Source organism: Ornithodoros turicata, chromosome 10 (assembly GCF_037126465.1).
Source record: "Ornithodoros turicata isolate Travis chromosome 10, ASM3712646v1, whole genome shotgun sequence".
NCBI lineage: Eukaryota > Metazoa > Arthropoda > Arachnida > Ixodida > Argasidae > Ornithodoros > Ornithodoros turicata.
In genome coordinates, this window is record NC_088210.1 from 22,683,661 (window position 1) to 22,707,560 (window position 23,900).

A 23,900-nucleotide genomic window follows, 5' to 3' on the forward strand; every position below is an offset into this window, starting at 1 on the left:
GAGGTATCCGGCTTTTGATAACTGGTGCAAGTGCGTTTTAAGTTAAGCCATTGTCTCCGCTAAACGGTCGTGTTCAACTTAAGAAGGAAAAGAAATCTAGTCCATCAACCCTCAAAGTATTACTACGCCGCGGATAAGATGACTATGGACGCAGTGAGGTCACGCTCCCTCCTTGCGCCAGATAATGTAATCCACCATACTCACTCTTCTTCCGTATTGGCTGTTGAGACTGGCGCATAACACCACGCTGCGGCAGAAAGAGCGCTCCCCTATTGATGGCGCGTGGTGGCGCTGCAGTATTTCTCCTGGCGCGCTATTGCTTCTCCTTATCTCCAACGACGTATGTGGTTGACGGACTAGATTTCTTGTCCTTCTTAAGTTGAACACAACCATAACGGCTCCATTTGCTGTTATCTATGGACATCATCCTTATGTTTTAATTTTATGCGAACTAATGGGGTGCCCGGACCTTCTGTCGTCAGGGCGATTATATATTATACATGGAACTGTCAGTACAGCCAGTTTGTTATAATCGAACGACCAGAACAAAACATGTGATGTGAGCCATGTGCACTTGCCGACGCCTCTTGTACGATCAGTACAGTAAGGTCAGAATTAACGTTTGATAGTATTGCAACACCGGAGATTGATACTTTTACAACGTAAATAGTCTTCCACATACTTTTAGAAATAGATTTACAGATTTACATTTCAGATGCGCCCACCAGGGTGCACTGTGGGATGTGTGACTTTTGCCTCGTTACTTTCTTTCATGATACAGGGTGTAGCGTGCCACTTATCCAGGCGCGTCCGATGGCGGGCACTCTCTAAATAAATAAATAAATAGCGTTGCACTAACCTGACTGAACCTGCAAAACTTGAGTGGCGAGATTTGGGCTTGATCCTGTATCTGAACATTCATGTGGAGACCTGTAAACCGAATTGCGGTAAATTGACTGTAATTTGTTATATTATAGGTAATTCATCAATTACTTCCAGGATCACTCTGGATATTATGTAATCGTAACTGTAACTTAATTATTTTTTTGTAAATACTTTGTAAAACACTTTCCCACGAACATCCCGAAATATTCCTTTCAACTGCATTTTGTTTCCTGGAAAAAGGAAGAAAAGTCAGAGAGGGAGGGGAGTCGCCCCGGAGACTCAGAAACGTAGTCGAAATAAAAAATATTTCAGGATGTTCGTGAGATTCCAATAAATGGGATTAGACTGCTCTTCCCTGCTTCCAAACAAGACGACAAATAAAAATAAAAAGCTTCGGAGAGCGAATACAACGAAGGTTTTTGGTTTCGCGTGAGGGACTATCTCGACGGCGACTAAGTTTCCATTTTGTACATTTTGTAAGTACTCTACTACGAATTTGCATTTTACAAATATACACTCCATTCCAGATACTTTCGGATCATTCCTATATAGTATGCTTAGAGATATAGTAAGAGTAGGATAAAAGACGGACATTTTCTTCCGGAGCAGAAAATAGCGGGTGCATGGCGCGGGGGTTAACGCACGGCTCAGAGATTATAACATAAATTACACCAGAGAACACTCCAGGAAAGCCAGAATGAGTAATTGTAGTACTTTTGGCGATCATGGTACACCGCCAGAGCCATTAGTCCCTTTCTGGACTAAATGCATAAGGATTGCGAAAATTAGGCGTATTTGCAGTGTTGGGGGCTAAAATAGGGAGTACAATAATCAATAAGTGACCAGAAGCTGTAATTGCTCCCCTTCACTCTAAGAAAAAAGGGCGTGAAAAGGTGTTAACTTCTATAGTCACCACCTACACTCTTAGAAATGAACTTCACCGCATAGCACGCTCGTATAACCAACCATCTTCTCGAATGATATCGTTATCTGCTGTGATATGTTGAAAAAGCTCATTTCTAAGAGTGTAGGTCAACACAGCGTCTGATAAGGGTGTAAAAGTGCACTCTAAAAACAGAACTTCACCGCATAGCACGCTGTGTGCCAACCATTGCAACGAATGATAGGGTTATCGCTTCTGATTCGAGGGAAAGGGTGGGCGTTTGTGGCAATTTGGATATAGGATAACTGCCACAAAAAGGCGTACGCCCTCCTCTCTCCTCGAATCAGAAGCGATAACCCTATCATTCGTGGCAATGGTTGGCGCACAGCGTGCTTTGCGGTGAAGTTCTGTTTTTAGAGTCTGTAGTAAAAGCAATTATCATATGCCCAAATTGCTGCAAAAAGGCGTACGCCCCCCTCGCTCACACCGAATCAGAAGCGGTAACCCTATCATTCGTAGGTAGGAGGTAGAACTTTGCAACCTTTTAGGCACAACATATGCGACAACTACACCGCATAGCACGCTGTGCGCCAACCACTGCCACGAATGATAGGGTTATCGCTTCCGATTCGAGGAGAGAAGGGGGCGTACGCCTTTTTGTGGCAATTTGGGTATATGGTAATTGCCACAAAAAGGCGTACGCATCCCTCTCTCCTCGAATCAAAAGCGATAACCCTATCGTTCGCGGCAGTGATTGGCACACTACGTGCTACGCGGTGAAGTTCTGTTTTTAGAGTGTATTACCTCCTAAAAGGTGTAACTGCTCCAGCCTTTTTGTTAGAGTGCACACATTGTCTCCAATATTTGCCACCGCGTCTCGTGGCTGCACAGACATCTCGTCTCTTCTGTTTGCACTTTGAGCGCGGTGTCCCCAGCGGTCCTATTTCCGTCGGTCGATTTCGGAGTGACGGATCAGTCCATTTTCGAAGCGTTTCTCGCGTTTGACGGACCGAACGTTGCCGAAAAGCAAGCGAACGGGGAACCCGATACTGAACCCGCTTCCCCCGACTGACACATTGTTGTCGTCAGGGAGAGGCCGCCGTTGGCACGCGCTGCACTTGTGAGCGAAGCGATCAGGTGGAAGTTTTCGACGTCCCCTCTCTTATTTTGTAGTTCCAGCCGCTTTCTTCACTTCGAACTTCGCCGAACGCGTCCTTGGTTCTCCTTCTTTGTTTTGAGGTGGAATTAGCAGCCGAGGTCCTATTTAAGGATAGCCGTCTCTTACGTACGTCGCATCTTGTGATGCTTTGCAGTTGTGCGTGGCCACAAGGTCGGGCTCTGTCGCTCGCTCGGCCATAAAACACGCACTGAGCGCGCGATAGCTATCTCAAAGTATATATATATGCTTGTGCCGACGCCCGATGGTATGAATTTGTGTGACGCTGAAAAATCGAAAAGCTGGCTACATCTGCAAGTATCCCAAATTGCAGGAAAGGTTGGCTGCGTGTAGAGCTTGTTCCGTGACGTCACCCCTCCAGGGAGCACTAGTTTCGAAAAGGCAAAACTGCCGTCATGATGTATAGGTCTCTCGACGCTTGGTTCCGGTCTTCTTTCGCTGCCGTACGCTATTTAGAGGACTGTTAAGTTGAAAACATGGAAATACCTTGGATATGGCCCGAATAATATTCACAAAGCACAATAACTTTGAAAGCTGATCTATACGGTGAACGGGATCTGGGTGAAGGCATGGACAGTCAACACCCGAGGACATACACTCTCAGGACAGAACTTCACCGCATAGCACGTTGTCCTCCAACCATTGCCACGAATGATAGGGTTATCGCTTCTGATTTGAAGAGAGAGAGAGAGGAGGGCGTACGCCTTTTTGTCGCAATTATCGTATATCCAAATTGCTACAAAAAGGCGTACGCCCCCCCCCCCTCACTCTCTCTTCAAATCAGAAGTGATAACCGTATCATTCGTGACAGTGGTTGGCGCAGAACGTGCTATGCGGTGAAACACATATCAGTTGCACATATCAATTTGGCCACACTCTCAGACGTTCTCTTCTGAGAGTGTGGCCAAACTGATATGTGATTAACCATCTGATATGTGCACTCATCTTCACCGCATAGCACCTCCTGGCCAACCGTTATCCCGAATGACATCGTTCTCGTCCCTGATTTGTTGAAAAGGGGAGGCGTACGCCTTTTTTGTGACACTTATGCGGTACATAATTATCACAAAAAGGCGTACGCCTCCCGTTTTTAACAAATTAGGAGACAGAACGATGTCATTCGGGATGATGGCTGGCAAGAGGCGTGCTGTGCGCTGGAGATCTCTTTTAAGAGTGTGGTTATTGTATCTATTACGTTTTTTTAGTAACTAGTTACAGCTACAATGACCACGTTAAAGTAGATCAGTTTCTGCACAACTACTTTTTTAGAAACGAAATACGCGAAAATGCTACAGCACTTGCTGTACTGCTGTCAACCGCGATTGAACAGCATGCTTGTTATATTTGAGAGGGAGTATTGCTTTTCGAAGTTATCACCCATACGCTTCCATAACTTCAGTAAAAAAAAAAAAAAGAATAATAATAATAATAATCTCTCCCCCTCAACGGGAGCGGCGGAAGGAATATGCTAATGCCATATTGACGACAAAAAAGTCGTTCGGAGTATCCAGACGTATGTGAAAAATACAGTATTACACGAGTACTTTAATTACAATTACGTTTTGCAGTTACTTTCACCGACAGTGGTAATTAGTTACAGTTACAAGTTACTTAATCAAAGTTACTCAATCGCTAACCAAGGCTGCCCCGACGATATAATGCACTTTCAGGAATGCAATCGATGCCTGCACCATTTTTAAGTCGCTCTCTCTCCTACTCCTCCCTCGCTTTTTCTCTCTCTGCCTCCTTCTCTCACTGTACACGCCTGGCTGGACGTCCGCCGTAGCCACAAGTACATAAAATAGGCAGGAAAAACTTCGTTAAGAGGGAATGTTAAGACACATCTGACACACAAATGACATTCCTTATTTCTCGTAGTTCGCTAGGTCCTAATTAATGATACTCTCTGTAGCATCACTGCCCCTCGCTTATAAGGAGCGTTTTGACACAAAAACGACGTCGTCGATATCTCACACGTATTCTCGCGGTCTGCATCTTCTGCGGATTATTGACGATTATCCGCGAACACGCCGTACAGCTGAAATCGTGTCCACCATTTTACAACGCTCCGGATACGGATGTTTTCGTGTACGTGTAGTGCAACAACATCTGCCACCGCATGTGACAAACAAACATGGCCGGGGCAAATGACAGGCGGGTAAAGTCATCGTATATAAAGCGTTCGTCATCTTAACGGCGACCGCGCATGACACCATCACAACCCCTTATGAAGCTAAAAACTGACTGGAGAAGAGCGCATGGAGCGATGCCTCCCGGAAGCGCTCGTCAGAGAGTTGGCGCTAATTCGGGACGTGCTCGGCAAAGGATGGGCGAGATAAGAGGACCACGCGAGTAGATTTATGCCTCCCCTGCTGCTTTATTGCCATTTGATAATGCTCGCGTTTTCAGGAAAGAAAACTGCATCTTATCGACTGCTCCTGCGGCGGCGTCTTCTTCTCAATCGCCTTTTTACGGATACCGCGCCGCTCGGAGAAAATATAAACTCGGTACGCACGAGGCAGAAAGTAATAATAACGCAGATGATGATGATGATGATGATGATGCACGCGGTTCGTAATCTTGCGAATTATCCCAGAGCGTTGCCAGGCGGCGCCACTTTTTACTTTCCGGCAGATTCGTCTGCAGGAAGACGTTCCGTGTGATCTGCTAGCCGCATCGCTGTCGTCTGCTGGAAATTGACGGTAGAGTTCCGGGGGTTTTCGCTCGTCGTTCGAGGGCCCTCAGGCATTTTTAGGCTAGTCATTGACATTTTTTTTTTTTTTTCAACGTGTGCGGTGCAGTCACCTGTCGAGTGAAGTCTGATGCGGGTGGGGATGTATAGTGACGTATCACGAATACATGTATATGTTCTCCTCCTGCGTGATGGACTCGCAAATGGCACTTTCTTGTTTCGTTCATAGGACAATTAAAATATGCAGAGGAGATGCTGTTGGTTTGGTTGAGAGAAATATTTATCTTTTTCTTTTAATGGTTTTCGGGATAAATAAGCGTGGTGAAATTTATGGTGCGCATGTCATTTTTTTGGTTCGATATCCTGAAAGACGCCCGAAACAGAACGGATGGTTGCTGCTGAATACGACCGACACAGTAAGCTTCCAAAATCTTTCGCGCACATATACTGCAGGATACGTAAATCAATCCGTCGACGTGATCACATAAAACGGAGTCACGACAAACGAGAGTCACGTGAAGCCGAAATAACCGATAAAATATACGTACACGGTGCGTAGAAAAACACAAATAAATAAAATAAAAAGCTTAGAAGAGATACCGTTTTTTTTCTCTCTCTTCAAAACGAAACAGTCGTCTCCAGAAAGCGGGAAAGACCGTGAAAAATGTTCCCTAATATCCGGACTTCTCTTCTTACAGCCCCTTTCTCTCTTCTTCCTCATTTTTTTTTAATGCTCTTATATTTTGCTCCACGTGAAAAGAATATTTTACTGTCCAGTCAATGCTGTCGGGCCGACAAAAAAAAAATAAAAATAAATAAAAGCAGATAAAAGGAACGAAAAACCTGTCGCTACTTTTGTTTGCTTTTACGGCGCTGTCCTCCGTGAAAGGTACCTCACCTTCAGAAAAATATCTGTAGCACGTTTACGGAGCCTCCTTTTTTTTTTTCATTTCTTTTACCTTTTTTCTTTCTTTTTTCTCTTTTTGTAGCGAAGGGCAAAGTGGGTCAGCCCTGTTAAGATCAAGGACGTCATCTTTTGTGAAGGCGGGGGATTTTTATGTACGCTATCGAAGCTGGCTATATGTGCGCGCCGTTATTTCTCGTCCGGGCGGATTCCTGCGCTGTGAATGGCGCGAAGAAAGTTTACGAATACACTAAACACAAATTTGACCCTCTCCCTGTTTCTTTACAAAGAAGCCATCAAGATTTGCTCATACGTTTGGATCTATATTTTACGCCCGCTGTCAAAAGAGGAGGATGGCCCCGCGAGGTAGATATCCCATTCTTACGGGAGCGGGGAGAGCAAATTTACAGTTTTTCCTCGCTTTTGTGTCATCGTAAAGATTCCACATAAATTTGTCAGGATCGTGACTATTTTTCTGTAAAGAGAGAGAGAGAGCGGCTTATATATAAAAGAGCCTTTTCTCGAAGGGCGCTCTGTGGCCGTATTCCTTAAAAACGCAGATTTTGGAGGTTGCAAGCTTTCGCGGAGACCGTCCGAGAAAAGTTTGAAAAGTGTCTCGCATCGTTTGACGCATTATTGTGCACGTATTGGACACCAAGGCCATTCTTATTCTAGAACACATTTGAAACGAATATGTTTCACATGACATGTTTGGCGCACTATATGACCTTTGTTGCTTTCGCGCAACCTCAAATCATCACCGTCATCATCAAGTCACCGTATTGTGCTACGGCAAGTAGCATTCCGATCTTGCTAGTGCAAGTCGCAGGTCGGCACTTTTATAGACATTCATTCAACATCACATCATGGTGGATCTTAGTAACAGTCCATCACATCACATCAACATCGCAACACATCATTAGGTATCAACTTCAGTGCCCATCATTCGACTTCAATATCACATCACGTCATAGGCCACCATTCCGCAGCGATTTCAACACGGCACATTACAGCCCATCACTCAACATCACATCATTCTGCATGACGTGACGGCGAATGATGTCCATGATGGCCATCAGGAGTGAATCTGCCGGCCATGGCGTAAGCCATGTGAAAACAGGTCACTCCCACAGTCCCACTGGCTCACACCTGTAACGGTATTGCCAGAGTTGAACATAAAAGTCTCTTCTCGCACTGCGCCTTGTACAAAAGCAAAGTTATACATCCATTTCATAGCATCCAAAAGCATAGTTATTTCTCCATTACACTACCCGTTCCTCGCTACCCCGTTCCTTCGGGACTCGGGACTGCCAGGTCGGGAACGTTTTGGGACGGCAATGCAAGTGAGACCGGGCCTTATATACAGGGTGTTCAAAATTAAGCTTTCACTCGCATTTTTATAAATAGGCAAACAAAAGAAAACTGGTGCTATTCTCCTGTTCCTTGAGTAAGAAACAGGTGCTACGTAATTAGCAGCACCTGTTTCTTACACAAGTAGCGTAAAGTTATCATCCGGTTTCCTGTCATCGCTGTGTTTGCGTAGCGCTCGTGAAAGCTTAATTTTGAACACCCTGTATATAAGGCCCGGTCTCTCTTGTATTGCCGTCCCAAAACGTTCCCGACCTGGACGCTGACTATGAGAGGAAGAACGCACACTTGAACCATTCTGGATATATTACGCATCTATTGATGCCGGTATCGTTCCCGGTAGCAAGCCATACATACGTTTGGCCCCCGGTAAGAAGGACTCCTCTCTCTCTCGCTCTCTCTTTGTCCCTTTTTTTTCTTGTAGATGACATTGCACTTAACGAAACGCAATGCACAAAAAGAGACCGGACAAACAGGGGCAACGTTCATTAATAACTGGTCTCTCACAGCCACAGTTGCTTCGCGGTGGCAACACAAAATCTACATACAAAGAGAGTTCTTCAACTCAGTGCCGCATGCAGGGCTATGCACAGCCCACTCTATTTTGCCACCAACATCGAAGTCGATGTCTTATAGGACCATCTATATACCGCAAACAGTGAAATGGCTGGGATCATTAGTACTTTGCGAATACACTACAAGGAACCACATTGCAAATGTGCTTCGAGTAAAGTACATAGTACTTCAAAGTACACATCAAGTACATTGCCAGTTCAGTTTGCATAACGTCGCGTTTCGCTGTTTGGCAAGCATTTTTCGCGAGTGCTATGAAGTCTTGCGCTCGTGAATATGAACTGAAGCAGATGACATAATTTGCATTTCCGTGCACACAGGCAATCAGCAGACTGCGCCAAACAGTAGCGCGAAAATAATCCCCAGAACAACATGAAAGTACTATAGTCCTAACAAGTTCGTCACTATTTCAAAACTATCAAGGATGGATTTTCTTCTCCAAAATGTCCCTTCAATACTCAGAAATGTTTTTCCCGTATTTTCCGATATTCTCTGGATGATGATGATGATGATGATGGTGGTGGTGATGGTGATGGTGATGATGATGATGGTGGTGGTGGTGGTGGTGGTGGTGGTGGTAGGAGAAAACAATGAAGATGTGAGCCCTATCACCTAAGGACAAGCTACTCGAGATCTAGTAGAAAAAAAAATTCTCTGGAGTTGGACCCTTGACAGCAAAACATCGAACTTTTTTTCCAATTCGGCCCGTTTTTAGGGGTGCGCGTTATATACCGGAAAATACGGTTCTATAGAGCCAACCAACCAATCAAAGCGCAGTACAAAGTACGCAATTCGAAATCTACTTAACGTAAAGAACAAGTACCGAGAAATGTGTTTAACGTAGCACTCGGGTACTCATAAGTACTTCAATTGCTGCCGACGACCAGTGATCGCGAACTCCGCGAGATGAGCCCGCAGCTTCGTCAACAATGCCGTCACTTTCGTCAAAACTCACGTATCACGCACATGCCTTCTTTGTCATTTTCAACGACGATTCTCCCTCACTGTAGAATCTCCCTCTCGTGCTACACCTTTGTGTGTCGCAGCGCGCGGTGCACGACAAGCAGCGGGGTTTTTCACCATGGTCCTTCTCGTGGGGGACACTGACGGTGATGCGCTCCTGAATTTTTTTTCTTCCCCTTTCCGTCAAATCCTACTTTTTTGCTCCTTCTCTCTCTTTCTCTCTCTTTTTTTCTTTTTTTGTAAAGGAAGGAACCCTGCGAGGACGAAAAAAAAAAGGGCTTTCTTTTAAGCGCTCTTTACCCGTAAGTTCCCCACCCGTTTCACTTTCCTCGATTTATATATTCCGTTAGTCCGGAAGAAATATCCGCGTAAAAAGGCGGGCATTTTTGCGGGACTCGTCTTCGTTCCCATCGTTCTTACTTTCTTTCACCTTTCGTGACGTGCCTCCAGATGGCGGCGTCGTTCTCCTTGCGAAGGAGGAAGGGGAAAATGTTGGAATTATTTTTCTCTATGTGGGAAAAGGGTGCCTCCTCGCAGCGAAAGTACTTCCACTATACTTTCATGGGTCGCACGTTTTTGGTACCGGGATACCATTCGGCGTTCTTTGGAGTTAGCTAATTTAGCCGTAACCAAACAGACAAAACAACTAAATCACGCAAATAAAGTTTCACAATATCCACTGATCTTAAAACTTTGGGGGAAAAAAAAAGAAAAAGAAAGACAGAAGGAAGCACGCGTGATGTGATGTGATAGAGGAAGAAAAATGGGGACGTAAGTCACGACGAAATCAGACTGGCTACCCCGACCACTTAGCCGCAGTCAGTTGAAAGAAAAAGAAAGAAAAGGGAGAAAACCCAGCAGCTGGGTTTTCTCCATGGGAGACAAACGTCCCAAACTAGTGGGAACACTTGTCACAAACGAGACACCAGAAAGTGTCACAAAATGTCAGTCAGATGCGTTTCTTCGAGGAGACGTAGGAGCGCTTTCAATGCACACGCTTGATGATCGAATGGAAAGAGCACGCCGTCCTTGCGATTTCCACGTAGTTACACATTCCCATTGTGATAACTGCGATTTTAGAAAATCTGATATATTCCCTAATCATTCGTCCTGATTACCGTCATAAATTGACGATCGGGTGCCGTTAATTACCGAGCTCCGTTTTGTCTGCCTTCACAATTCTTGAAGAACTCCTATCTTTCCCCATTCCTGTTGGGCTTTTAACGTAGCACTTCGCTAATAAATAGTTTACATGTACCCAACCCTGTGTCTGCATAATTCGTCCGTGGTCAGAGTGTGTATAGCAGCTAGATGTATTTGTTACCGACTCTGCGTCTGCATTCAAGATGTTTCGGTGCTTGCCGTGTTCCAATTATGGAAAGTCCGTTGCAGCGCTAAACCCTCCTTGCCCTGGTAGATGGATGAAGACGTGCAGGGACGACAAATGGGATCGTTTACTTCGCAGGAATGTACCCCGTTCCTCACTAATGGCTTCCCTTGTTTACAAGGAGCCGCTCATTGAAAACCGTGTGTAACTACTATATCCGAAGAAGACGAAGATGGCGACTGCACTTCTTCTTCTCCTTCTTCTCTTAACTGGGTGTTTGTCAGAGCTCTCTGGTGACTTCATATGTCGCCTGCAGCTCCATTTCTTGTAGGTGGTGATATGCACAAAAAAAAAAAAAAAAAAGTCTTCAGCATGTGTCACTGTGCAATGAATGACACGTGACGCTTTTGGTTTTGGGTCTCCTGTTTTTGAGTCCAGGTTTAGAAGCGGTCTGCGATGCCCACGAAGAGGGCTTTCTCCGCTTTCCTTCGCAGTTTAGAGCAGGGCCATTTACCTAGCAGCTTACAAAAAGTGGAGGGGCTCGAGTCGAGCTTGCTTAGGGCAGCTTCCAGTCTTTCTCGGTGCTGTTTGAAGGCTGGGCATTGGGTGATCACGTGGAGCGTATCTTCCCGCGTCTTATACATGTTGCGCATAGTGGCGATGCTGATCTCCTCATTCGAATAGCGACTACGTGCCGTTGTATAGGAGACCTTCTGTACTATGTGATAGCGACTACATGCCGACGCCACATAGTTGAGAAGGTCTCCTTTACAACGCCTATGGTACACGACCCATTTCGCTCCTTCGCCACGTGAACATAGCGGTGGTGGTGGAACTACGTGGAACTTTCTACCGTAGTCGGCCACGCTAAGGCGGGGACTATTGCAGGGGGATCATGCGTCCTGGGCCGACTTCTTGTGGTGTTGACTATGAGCACCTGAAGTTCTGGTTGGGTTTGTTGTTTCAGCTGTGGCGTGTGTGTGTATTGTCGCAGATTACAGAATGCGTATAGTCTGAGGAACGCCCGACCTGTGCGCTTTCAGCAACTGTGCGTCTTGCTTCTAAAATATACATGCTGACCGTGCAGAATCACAAACTGACTCTTAAAGACGCTTGGGCTAAACTCTTGGACACTGTCTGATACCTCCTATACATGGCCGTCTGCACAGCGATTAGTGAAGGAGCAGTGTTTTCCTGTATTGCTTCATTATTTCCTGTGTCCCCGTTTCTTCAGCTTCCTCTTTGTTTTGTGTGCCTTTTTCTTTTGGAAATCGCGAGCCTGCATCATGGCTAGCCTTTCCCTTTTTTTCTTCGTTTTTTTTCTTTTTATCAGCGTTAAACATATCCCCAAAGGTGGAATGCCCCAACCTATCACTATTGGAGCTTCGTTGCAGCACTTCTCTTCTTCTTCTTTGTTTCCCTATGATTAGAACAAAGTAATAGAGCATAGCTGAATAGCTCCGTCATATAGCCTCCCTCAGGTGGTGGTGGTGGTGGTGGTGGTGAAGGGGCTTGCCGTTGTCGGCCTCACGTATGTGGGCAACGTCACGACTGACGTCAGCCTCCCTCAGGCTGAACGAGTCACCGCATCATGGGCTAATCCGAAGAAAGATGCCAGCTGCATATCTTTACGTGCTCCTCGCTGTCGATGAACGATTGAGCGGAACGAGCAGTTTTTGAAGCCATTTCTCAGCGACGCCTCGGCACCAGTTAAACTTGTCACGAGCGACAAAGACAGACTCAGTAACTCATCGTCGCATCCCTCATTTTTCCCTCAAACGAACCGGACTCTCATCCCTCGGCGTAGCCGAAACGAACCGATTGTCTGCGAAAGGGGTTAATTCTGGAAAGCAAGGCTGCTCCTAAATGTGCCAGGCGAGGCAGAGAAAATGGGTCCTCTGGACAGAGCGGTCTTCCCATTCCAGAAGGGGTCACGGCGGGTTGGTAAATAACTCCTCGCACGACTCAAGTTGACGTCTTGGATGCCAGGACAGCGAATGACATGGATGTGCATATGGGGTGCGGTTCTGGTGAATGACGAAGAATGTTCGCCCGTTGGAGACCACAGCATATGTCATGGTGTATATAGGTTGCTCTTACTTTCACGTGGCCTATATAGGGTCATTTGCCCCCCCCCCCCTTGGGATACTTATGGGCTACGCAGGGTTCCGGGACATTTCATCGAACGCCATTTCGTCGAAAAATTGACGTTTCATAGAACGCCATTTCATCGAATCGATGGCCGCCGCTTTTTCTTGCGGCAACGTGTGAAATATGTAAAAGGCTCTCCTGACCTAACCTTGTTCTGTATCCTCAACGTGTGAAATACGTAAAAGGCCCTCCTGATCTAACCTTTGTCAGGCGTCAATGAAACGGCGTTCGACGAAAAGGCGTTCGATGAAATGGCGTTCGATAAAACGGTGTCGATTAAACGGTGTTCGGTGAAACGGCGTTCGATGAAATGGGTGGACACCGCCACGCAGATGTTACGTATGGGCATCTGTGGTGCACTCTTAGAAATGAACTTCGCCGCATAGCACGCGCCCACGCACCTAGCCTACCATCATCTCGAATGATATCGTTATCTGCCCTGATTTGTTGAAAACGGGAGGCGCACGTTTTTTTTTTTTTTTTCTGTGTGACAATTATGAACAGCATAAGTGTCACAACAAAGGCGTACGCCTCCCGTTTTCAGCAAATCAGGGCAGATAACGATATCATTTGAGATAACGGTTGACTGAGAGCGTGCTATGCGGTGAAGTTCATTTTTAAGAGTGTATAGGATACCCGCGCACAGATTTTCTGATTGAAATGTTGAATGACAGTAATACGTACGTCCTCGTGGAACCGAAATCCGCCATGGGTGAGTTTCGTGAACAGAGACATCGCGGCAAGTGGAACGTATACTGAGCTTCCTCACTAATGATCCTAATTCATTAATGATCATGATTCATTAGCCATTGTCTTCAATAGCTGCGTGCAACGCGTGTCGCGTGGTATTTTCCTTTACAGCCGATAAGGTCACACTGAGCGTACATACCTCTGTCGGGTGCCTTCTCGAGGTACACTACAACTTTTCTGTTGATACCTCGGCCCTTAAACCAATATTTCAAAAGCTAGCTAATTTACCTAATCTAATTGATTAACTAAACACAATGAAAACAATACTTGCAACTATATAGTCTACACGAGTTACTAACAAGATCCAGGTTTCATTTACGTATAGAAAGCTCGCATTAGCTCGGACATCCTGTATATATTAAAGTGAAATATCCTCGATGGCTCACATGGCTGCATATAATGCGAGAAAGCTACTGGAAAAAAAAAAAAAAAGACGACGCGCTAGAAATGAGCGAGAGGCCGAGAGTGAAAATAGCCGTCAATTCCTCGTTTGAGTGACACCGCCGACAGGAATTCAAAGTGGCACAAAAAGACGCATCCATACAAGTTATGTATGGAAGGACGAACGTCGGCGTTTGCTTGCTGGGCCTGTTTTCTTGATTCCTCCAAGTATGTGTAGAATATAGGACGTCAGATATGACGGAGGGGGGAGAAAGTGGGGGGTTACAGCATAAAAAAAAAAAAAAAGTTCCAATGCGCTTCGTGCGATTTTCTTTCTCGCGAGAGTGGGAAGGACGGGCAAGACGTTGAGTGTTATTTTTTTTATATTCGTTTCATTATTTGCTAGCAAAAAAAAGAAGAGACCCCCCGTCGACAACTTGAGCGTCGATTCAAGTAAAAGCCCCAAGGCCTTCCTTTTGCCCGTGACGTGCGTTGCGCGCAATGCAACGGGCGCAGTTCGGCTTCCACAGGCGAATTACGCGGTGTTCGAGTTACGCGGAATTCGGGTTACGCGGTGTTCGAGTTAGGAACTGTCAACGGGTGTAGTGCTTCCAGTCTCAATGTGTACTTTAAGAAAATTTGGAAATCAGATCCGCACTTGTTGCATTATTTCTCTCGGTGGAGCTCGAGTCTTCCGCATTCCTTTGTTGAAAAGGGGAAAAAAAAAAGGAGACAGATCGAGAATGATTTGCGTGTGAATGGTTTCTTTCCAGCTTTGTACAAACTGTTACTACCTTTCAAATCGTTTTTCGTTCACAAGTTCATAAAAAAAAAGAACGAAACTTTCTAGTACAAAAATTATGGAGTATACACAGCAGAAACTGGACCACACACCACCGTCATAATATGCTCATTGTTTGTCGGACGACATGATGGAATAATGTACACGAAGAACCAATAAAGTTCAAATGCAGAGAGGCTTGTGTCTTGCATTATTTGAAACACACCATATCAAAAAGACCAAAGATGAAAAAGGACGGGCACAAGCAGCATAGGCACAACAACATCTACATGAATGAATGACTATGGGGGATGAGGTGATTCACCGCAACAGTTACGGTACCATAGCTCAGTGCATGTGGATTAATATATGAGTGGGATGACGATGCATACACACACACACACACGACACACGCAAATGAGATATCACACACACACGGGTGCGTCGTAACTGATGGGGATAGTATAGTTCATCCGATCGGCCACCGGAGATGTAGTGCTGTGAAGATCACATCTACGCATTCATGGCAAAAGCTCTGAGGTCAGAGGAGTTCAAGCAAGCTAGTAGACGTCAAGAACGACAGATAGAATGAGCGCGGGCATTGACGGTGCTGCACAGGGTTAGAACAAGGACCCAAGATTGTGGCAAGGCTGAGCGGCTTGTTCTTTATACGGGTCAGTCGGGACTGGAGCGTTGCTCTCTCCGAACTGTATAGAACGCAGTCGATGAGGACGTGTTGAATGCTTGCCACAATGCGCAGTTGGAAAACGAGCTGGTTGAAGCATACCCTAGTCTGTGTCTGAACCGCGGGGTGAAAGTCGACACCACATTGAGGCGAAGTCGATGCAGAAGGGAGGAGAGACAGCGGAGCGAACGGCCTGGGAGGGAAAACGCCAAAGTTGGATCTACGGCGTACAACAAGGACCTGTCTGTAACGTCCCGGCGATATTGTTGCGCCGCCACTGCTTGTATCATCGCCGACAAGAATGCCCTCCTGACACCACGGGTCAACATATTCGGTATCACCGCCTGGCATTCTCTGGCGGCCTCTAGATTTCCGCTTAGTCCACAGCGACCTGGGATCCACTGAAAAGTGATGGAGTGACCTACGCCGCACAGAAGCTGAACGTCGCTGAGGCTGTCCGTGACAATTGGGGGTAATGTGCCTCGTGAACCCACGCTCTCTACACACTGCAGAGCTGCCCTGGAGTCCGTGTATACCACCCACATTCGCGGAGCCTCACGCAGAGCATACCGCTGGAACGACAAGATGCCGTAATGCTCTGCGGACGTAAAGGAAGTGTTGTGTGCCAGGCGCTAGCCGTGAGACACCTGTGTCTCGATCTTCAACTTTCACATGGTGATCGTTATCGTTATATTTAAAGTTCGCGCGCTCAAAAGCAGCGTTGGTTGGCTCGCGAAAGAGCTCGTGGAGAATCACGAGCCGAAGTGACGCGTTATGGGATAACGACAAGTTGAAGATCGGGGCCCTGGACCAATGGAATAACGAGGGCGGCCGATGAACTTACAGGTGTAGAGGACCCGTCAGTGTAGACGGCAGTGTGCTCAGCGTATACGCTTAACATCATGTCCAATGACATCTGGCGAAGGACGGACGGTGGCACCTGCTTTTTTTCTAACGTTGAGTTCCGGAATGCCGGGGGAGATCGAGGGCAGTGAGAGAGACCACGGGGGAAACGAAGACACTGTTGGCTTTACTGCAAACGAGGGAAATTTGGGCTTTGCTTCTGCAGTGGTTTTGTAGAGGTTGTTCTGCTTGCGCCAATGAAGTTTTGCTACCAATGGGTGACGGCGGTGATGAGCTACAAGGCGCAGATAGTGACGTACAGTCTCCCTCGTCCTGAGGACTTCATTTGGTATTTCATGAGCTTCGGCTATGTCCATTCGCGTTTCTGCAGCTCTGGGGACGCCAAGACAGATCCTCAGGCTGTGTGCCGCCAGCTTCTCCGCTCAGTGCGCTCCGCCAGTGCGCCGCTCAGCCGCTGAGCTTGTGTCTCAGAAATGCCGTGAAGAACAAGAAAGCTATACACAAATGTACCACGAACAAGAGCCTTATGAACAGCCAGGAGTGACTGCTGATCCGTACCCCACTTGGCGCCAGCAAAATGACGCAGGACGGAGGTCCACAGCTGAACCTCTTGGTCAAGGTGATCAATGTGATTTTCCAGGACAAGTTGCAGTCGAGTACAACACCCAGAACTCTGCGATGTTTCACCTGCTTGATCGGCGCGCCAGCAAGAAAAGGCTGATAGCGGTGCATATGCACCCTTGTGAAGGCGAGAGCCGCAGATTTGTCCTCCGATATATCCATGCCGACTTTGGTTAAGAACTGCATAATTCTGTCCAGTGAACTCTGCAGACGACGCCGAATTGCAGGTCTTGATTTTCCAACTGTCCAGATGCAAACATCATCAGCATACATCGAGGTCTTGACCTCGGAGGTTATGCAGGACTTCAGACCCACCATGACGAGGTTAAATAATATAGGACTTATAACACACTACCTTGTGGAACCCCGTGCGTTACCACGACAACCACAGCACAAGCACTGTGCTGCTTGCGCAAACTCCGGTGCTGCTTGTGTCCGTCCTTTTTCGTTTTCGCGGCACATGTTTCTTTTTCTTTCTTTTTTTGTTATATATGAGGTACCAAACCGCTCAGATCTTGCCTCTTTTTGAAGTACACGTTGCATGAACTCGGAGACAGCGCAACGAAGCAAACATGGAACGTCAGGCGCACCTCCGTGGCCTGAATAAGCGTTTGTATTCTCTTGCCTAACATTTTCCTTCTCCCTGCGTCAGTATATGTTATCCATACAGCACGCAATCGAATTTCGTTTCCTGCGGATGGATGTTCGAAGTCCAATTGTGAGTGGGAGCGGAGAACTCTCAATTCTGACCTTGAACATTCAATGCTCAGCGAGCCGCACGGCGTTAAACAAAAACGAAAAAAAAAAAAAAGACAGAAGAAAGAATCCGAGTAGACGGCATAAACATGCGTGTCAGATTCGAGAAAAGTGCAACCATCCCAGCCTCCCGGTTCCTCTTTAGGGACTTGGACACGCTGAGCGCTATAAGTGGATCTGCACCGCTCGACGAACAGAAGCAAGTGTTCTTGTCTCACTGCAGTAATCCCGATGCACAAGCATTTGTTTTGCGCTCTTCCGACGAGCTTCTCCGTTATCAGTTCTCCCGTTTAACACGCGCGACTCTCGGCTATCAGTGCTACCACTGTGCTGTTGTGCTGTGAAACTCTGCTATCGCCCCGGGGAAATGACCTGCTGCTCACTGCAAGATGTACCCTTCCTGAGGCGAAATCACGTTCACCGCCTGCATTAGCAAGAACGCCAAAAGAATTCCGAAAGTGCCGCGGGAGATACATTTTCGAGCAACCTTCCAGAGACCTCTGCGGCTGCAACCTGGACCTACAGCCTGGGGGACGTCTTGTTCCCAGGAGACCACCAGTTTGCGTTCGATGTATGGACCTGACAGCAACAGAAGGAGATTAGAGGAGCGAGATCCACTCCTGCAGCGGTATGTTCATCAATGTGTTCTAGTTTGCGATTTGGGGTTCCACTTGACGGTTTCGCTTTGTCTCGCGAATCATGTGTCTCGTCCAAAATGGGCGCAGACGTGCTACGACATCCATCATCATTACGTGACATTGGTCAAGAAAAAGGAAAATGGTTATTGAAATCGACGCCTGTCCAAGCATAGAAAACAGGAGTCACAGGTTGAAATGATGGATGACCACTTCGATGAAATGTCGTTGACCCTTCGTGTATGCCCCTCATTCCCATTTTTGTTTTGGAAGTCGTACCTGAACCGACTGGTTTACTAAGGATTTTCAGCGTGGAGCAAACAGATGTCGATGACGCGAACGCTCCGCCGATATTCATCGTGCAAATAGCGCCTGTGGCTGACGAACACCTTAGAATGGTCAAGGACCTAACACATACAGGAATGCGTGTATTCTACACTCCTAAAACATGACTTCACCGCATAGCACTCTCCTAGCCAACCGTCATCTCGAGTGACATCGTTCTCTTACCTGATTTGTTGAAAACGGAGGGGGTATGCTTTTTTGTGACACTTATGCAGTTATGATAATTGTCACAAAAAGGCGTACGCCCCGTGCTTTTCATGAATCAGACATGATAATGGTACCATTCAGGGCAACCCTCAGAATGCTGTGTGGTGAAGTTATGTTTTAAGAGACTGGGGAGGTACCCGGGTTCGAATCCCGGTGCCGGCTGTGCTGTCTGGGGTTTGTCCTGGATTTTCCTCAGACGCTTTCAGACATATGTCGGCACATTTCCTTAGAAGTCGGCCCTGGACGCACATTCCCCAGGGTGTCAAGTGCGTGACGTTGCCCACATATGTGAGGCCGACAGCGGCGAGCACTCTCACCATCGCCACCACCACCAACTACACTCTTAAAAATGAACTTCACCACATAACAAGCTCCTAGCCAACTATCACCTCGAATGATATCGTTATCAGCCCTGATTTGTTGAAAACGGGAGGCGTACGCCTTCTTTGTGACACTTATGCTGTTCATAATTGTCACAAAAAAGGCGTACGCCTCCGGTTTTTAACAAATCAGGGCAGATAACGATATCATTCGAGACGATGGCTGGCTAGCAGCGTGCTATGCGGTGAAGTTCATTTTTAAGAGTGTATGTTTTAAGAGTATACCACACCAAATACGATGCCTAGAAAAAAAAAAAGATTTTTTCTCTGTACTCGTTCAACCGCTTCTATATACTATACTCACTTTTTCACAGACGTGCCGCAATTCAAAAGCCCATAGATGCACGGTTTTTATCCACATCTATCTGTACCGAGTTCCTTATCCCTCCCGCCTGTCGTTTTCTAGGTAAAATCCGTCGCGTGACAAATGCCAGACGCCGTATAGTCAACAGCAGTGTACACACGCATATGTCTTTCTTTGGGCTCGTAGGTCTTTCCTTCCGAGTATCCTGCGAGGGATCTCGGCCGTATATCTCCATCTGCACGCGTCGTGTTCCTACAGGAATTATTGATGATTTACATAAGCAGCAGGCTCATGTTAGCGGAACCTGCTACGCCGCGGCTTACAGCCGAAATGCTCAAACATTGTGTTTCTGATGAATTAGTGGGGGCTTGTTCGTGCCATTTTTATTGCTCGGAAGCTATACGGCAAACTGGCCACTTTCTTTCTTCATGCGCCGCGTGTCGCAGTCAGTCATGTGTGATCGGCATTATAGGAGATGCCGGCGTGCTGTGTGAGGTGCAGCGCTTTTAAGGTAAGGGCCCCGTTTTGAGCCGTGTAGTTTGCAGACGACAGCAGCTCTGTTGCCAGACTAATTGTCGACTGCGGAGTTCTGTAGTGACAGGTTCTGTTTTGAGACGGATAATTAATAACGAACTTGAATTCTTATTTGAAGGCAATAACTTAAATGTCCCAATTGCCGATTTGCAAAACTGTATGGATGTCTGGATTCGTGGATTCCTATGAATCAGTCTCGGCGATGAAATGTCAGAACTGATCTTTTTAAATGTTTCCTCATTGCGGCGCCATGGAAGAGATTATTCTGTTCATCATCTCGTAGTAAATCACTTGAATTGAATTGACTTCACATGGAAAAGTTGTGGTTGTACATCACTCTTGTTCACGTTGCGCATGTATTCCCGTGGGTGTGCAGTTAATCATTACAACATTCAAGTAGTGATACCCTCTCCGTTGTGGAAAGCCCTCATTGAGGATGCTCAAAAATAAATTAAGTTAAATTAAATTAAGATATCGAAGCAACCGTTTTGTAAGAATTATCTCTGTCCTTGCGTTGAAAGCTTCACGCACTAATACAGTCGCACACATTGCACTGATCACCTCAAAATTCTGAGCTTCTGAATTCTTTAGCTTCTCTGATATTTTTTAGTTTGACTAATCTACGGACTACGATGAGATGCCGCGATTTGTTTCTTCAGTAAAAGGCATTACAGTAGGACAGTAATGCCAAAGCTTCGATGCTATAACATTTCTTTTTTGATTTTTGTCTTGAGCTGGGGCACTTTGTACCATACGAAGTACATGAAGTGGTTCATTTGCATACCGTATTTGCGCGGGGAGCACTGTAAGAAAAAAAAAATGCTGCCTTGATTTGTGTGCTAGTTTTTATTGAATTTATATTTAATTTATAAGTTTATTTAACAAACAGAACAAAGCAACACATCGGCCCCACTGTCACCTAAATAATGCTTTTCTTGATAAGTTCTTGTTCGATGGCATAAGAGTATTTGCTGAATATCTGTAGTTAGTTAGTTAGCTAGTAAATTAGTAAAATAACGTTTTTGTAAAGTAAAGTAAGTTTTGGGGCAACGTCACATGACATCTTCCCTTGTGCAATAGCGCCTCTTTCTTGAGTGATGGGTTCGTAAGTGATAAAAAAATTCAGATTATTATTTCTCAATGAGGTTCTGTACATAGCTAGGCATTCGTATCTAAGAAATTCGGTTAATGGAACGATTCCGTACTTCCGAGATGTTTTGACAGATGTTTTCAATCCTACCGCCGGCTGCGCTGTCTGAGGTTTTCCCTAGGTTTTCCGAAGACTTTCCAGACGAATGTCGGCACAGTTCCCCATGAAGTCGGCCCAGGACGCATACTACTCCCCCTGTTCCCCACTCTTTCCTGCTGTCCCCTCTCCGTCTGTCCACATCTGTACGTCGCTCATTGCCCCAGTTGCTTCGCGGCGCTAACACGCAATCAAAAAAAGAAAAAGAAAAGCCGCGTTTTTCGATGTCTTCAATAGTGCCTAAATACCTGTTTTGGATCTTCTGCAATGAATTTAGAGACGATGTTGTCGTAGTTCCCCAGGTACGATGGCCAACAACAATAACAACAATAAATGAAGGAGAAGTGATGATGACATGGGATGTACGATGGCAATGATTTATATGGGACAGGACACACATACATATAAATGGGATGATGATGTGGTGGATCATGGAACAGGAAAAGCGCGTTATGCAGTCGAATCTTCAGCTGGCAGGGCAGAACACGTTTAAACCGTTTTCTCCACTCAGGCAACGAACAAGTTTTCTTAACTACAGGACGGAAAGGTAAACGTTTGCAAAGTAGAATGTGTTAATCAAAATACTTACGTTAATACGTCGCAGGTAAAGTACTTGAGAAGTAGTACACACGTAATCTGCAGGGTAAACAGGAAATACAAATGTTGCAGTTGCATTTCTCCATATATTAAAAAAAAATTTACTTATCAACAAAAGTTGCAGCGGAGCAATTGAAATACAATGACTAGCAAACAGTATGATTCAAAGGTCGAACTATTCCCTTCAAGCATCGTATCAACCCTTGCTCATGTTACATCGGCACTCGCCACTAATACCGTTGAAGTCAATGGCAGTCGAGCATCCCAAGGGCCGTTCTCCTGAACGGTAGTTCGCGGTAGTTGCACAGACACGGTCCTTTACGAGCGTCGTCGGGTTTAACTTCTCTATCACGTGATCCAGCTACGTGGTAGTTTTGGATGCGATCAAATTCAGCTTGCCCTTCTTTCCTTTTGCGTGTGTGTTCGTCTTTTGGGACTAGATGGTGCTGCACGGCAGTTCGAAATGTCAAATGTCATTGGCTCAAAGGCAGTTGACACTGATTGCAGCAGAAGTATCAGATTTGTTGACTCCCTCCACTACTAGTAGAACATTGTTGGAAACCGGGTGTTTCCCTCTGGCTCCTCCATCTCAATTTTTTCCATTATCTTGGGTACAATAAAATAAAAATAAATGAAATGAAATGAAAACATGTCAACAAAAACAAAGGACCACCTTTAAGCGTACAAAAGTATGCCAGACGCCATGCCAACAAAATAAATAAATAAATAAAAATCAGGAGGAAAAGTAAAAGAAAACAAATGTATACCCCGAACTATTCACATTCTTAGCGTTATTAATATTCTTTACTGCGTCTTTCTCCTTCACTTTATTATTCTCAACGTACACAACCCGGTTTCTGGACAGGAATCGTTTTCCATGCCGCAAAATATAGGCGTAATTGATCCAGCTAGGGTTCGTTCACCCCAATGTGCTATTCACTGCGAAACTCCGTGATGTCAATTGCGTCATTGGCGGTGTGTAGTCGCCTTCATCAGTCTTTCTGTCCCTATTTTATGTATTTTTTTACACACGAATCACTTTTTTTTTTCAGCTCGGCGCCATTTCCTTTTTTTTTTCTTTATTCGAACTTGATCCTCTCCCACCCTTTCCTCATAACGCACATTTGTACCGGAGGGAGAACATACATGCGTCTGTAGATTGAAAGACCGGGGGTTCCTGAAAAATGTTTACAGCATGTGCGTCTATGGTACATAGAGCAAGTATTGAGCTCGCATATGGATCTCCGCGGAAACATAACCATAACAGTTGAAAACGGAGAAACACCATCCGGCATAAATAAATCTTTTTTTTTCTTTTTTTTTCGCAACATCGGTTCACGCGCGCGCGGAATCCAGATGGTTGGGAACAAGTTCCCTGTGTACGCGAGAGAAATGTGTACAACATCCTTTGTTTAGCTTTGATTTTTTTCTTCGTTACGTTTTCCAGCTGAGACCCTGCCGCGCGTTTAAAAAAAGAAGAAAAAAAGGAATGAATGAATGAAACAGAAAGGAGAGAGAAAACGATAAATACGCTGGGAAAGAAAAAAAAAAGGGAGAGAGAGGCGTGCCCCCGGGATTCAACAGCAAGAATGGATTCGGAAGATGCACGGCGAAAATATAATAAGTAAAAAAATAAGCGTGAGCAAACACTGTGCGCAGCTCCCTAGACCCAGGACTTCAACCCTTTAGGCGACTCCTTTTATTTTTTTACAGCAGACCGTGTGACGTTTCCCCTTTCAGCTATAGGGAAGTCCATACAAAAAAACAGGCAGGCTCTGCGCCGTATAGTTATAAAAAAAATGAGGAAGAATAGGACGCGATTTTTTTCTTCTCCCCTTTCGCATCCGTGGATACGATTTTTTTCCTCTCTCTCTCTCTCTCTCGCTCTCCA

General features: G+C 45.8%; 1 protein-coding gene and 1 long non-coding RNA gene across 3 annotated transcripts in view; one reads left to right on the forward strand and one right to left on the reverse strand.

Moving 5' to 3' along the window:
• Positions 1-23,900, forward strand: part of LOC135371073 (zinc finger protein castor homolog 1-like) — a 278,514-nt gene that overhangs the window by 66,003 nt on the left and 188,611 nt on the right. The window contains exon 1 of one of the 2 annotated variants that reach the window (XM_064605059.1): positions 20,111-20,143. The exons of the other annotated variant lie outside the window; for it this stretch is intronic. The gene's annotated coding sequence lies outside the window, so the exon portion shown is untranslated. Of the gene's footprint in view, positions 1-20,110; positions 20,144-23,900 lie in introns of those variants that run through there. 2 annotated transcript variants of the gene reach the window in all.
• Positions 859-23,900, reverse strand: part of LOC135371075 (uncharacterized) — a 198,797-nt gene continuing 175,755 nt past the window's right edge. The window contains exons 3-4 of the long non-coding RNA XR_010415501.1: positions 22,002-22,048; positions 859-930 (exon numbers count right to left, since the gene is read on the reverse strand). This is a non-coding gene — a long non-coding RNA (uncharacterized LOC135371075). The remainder of the gene's footprint in view (positions 931-22,001; positions 22,049-23,900) is intronic.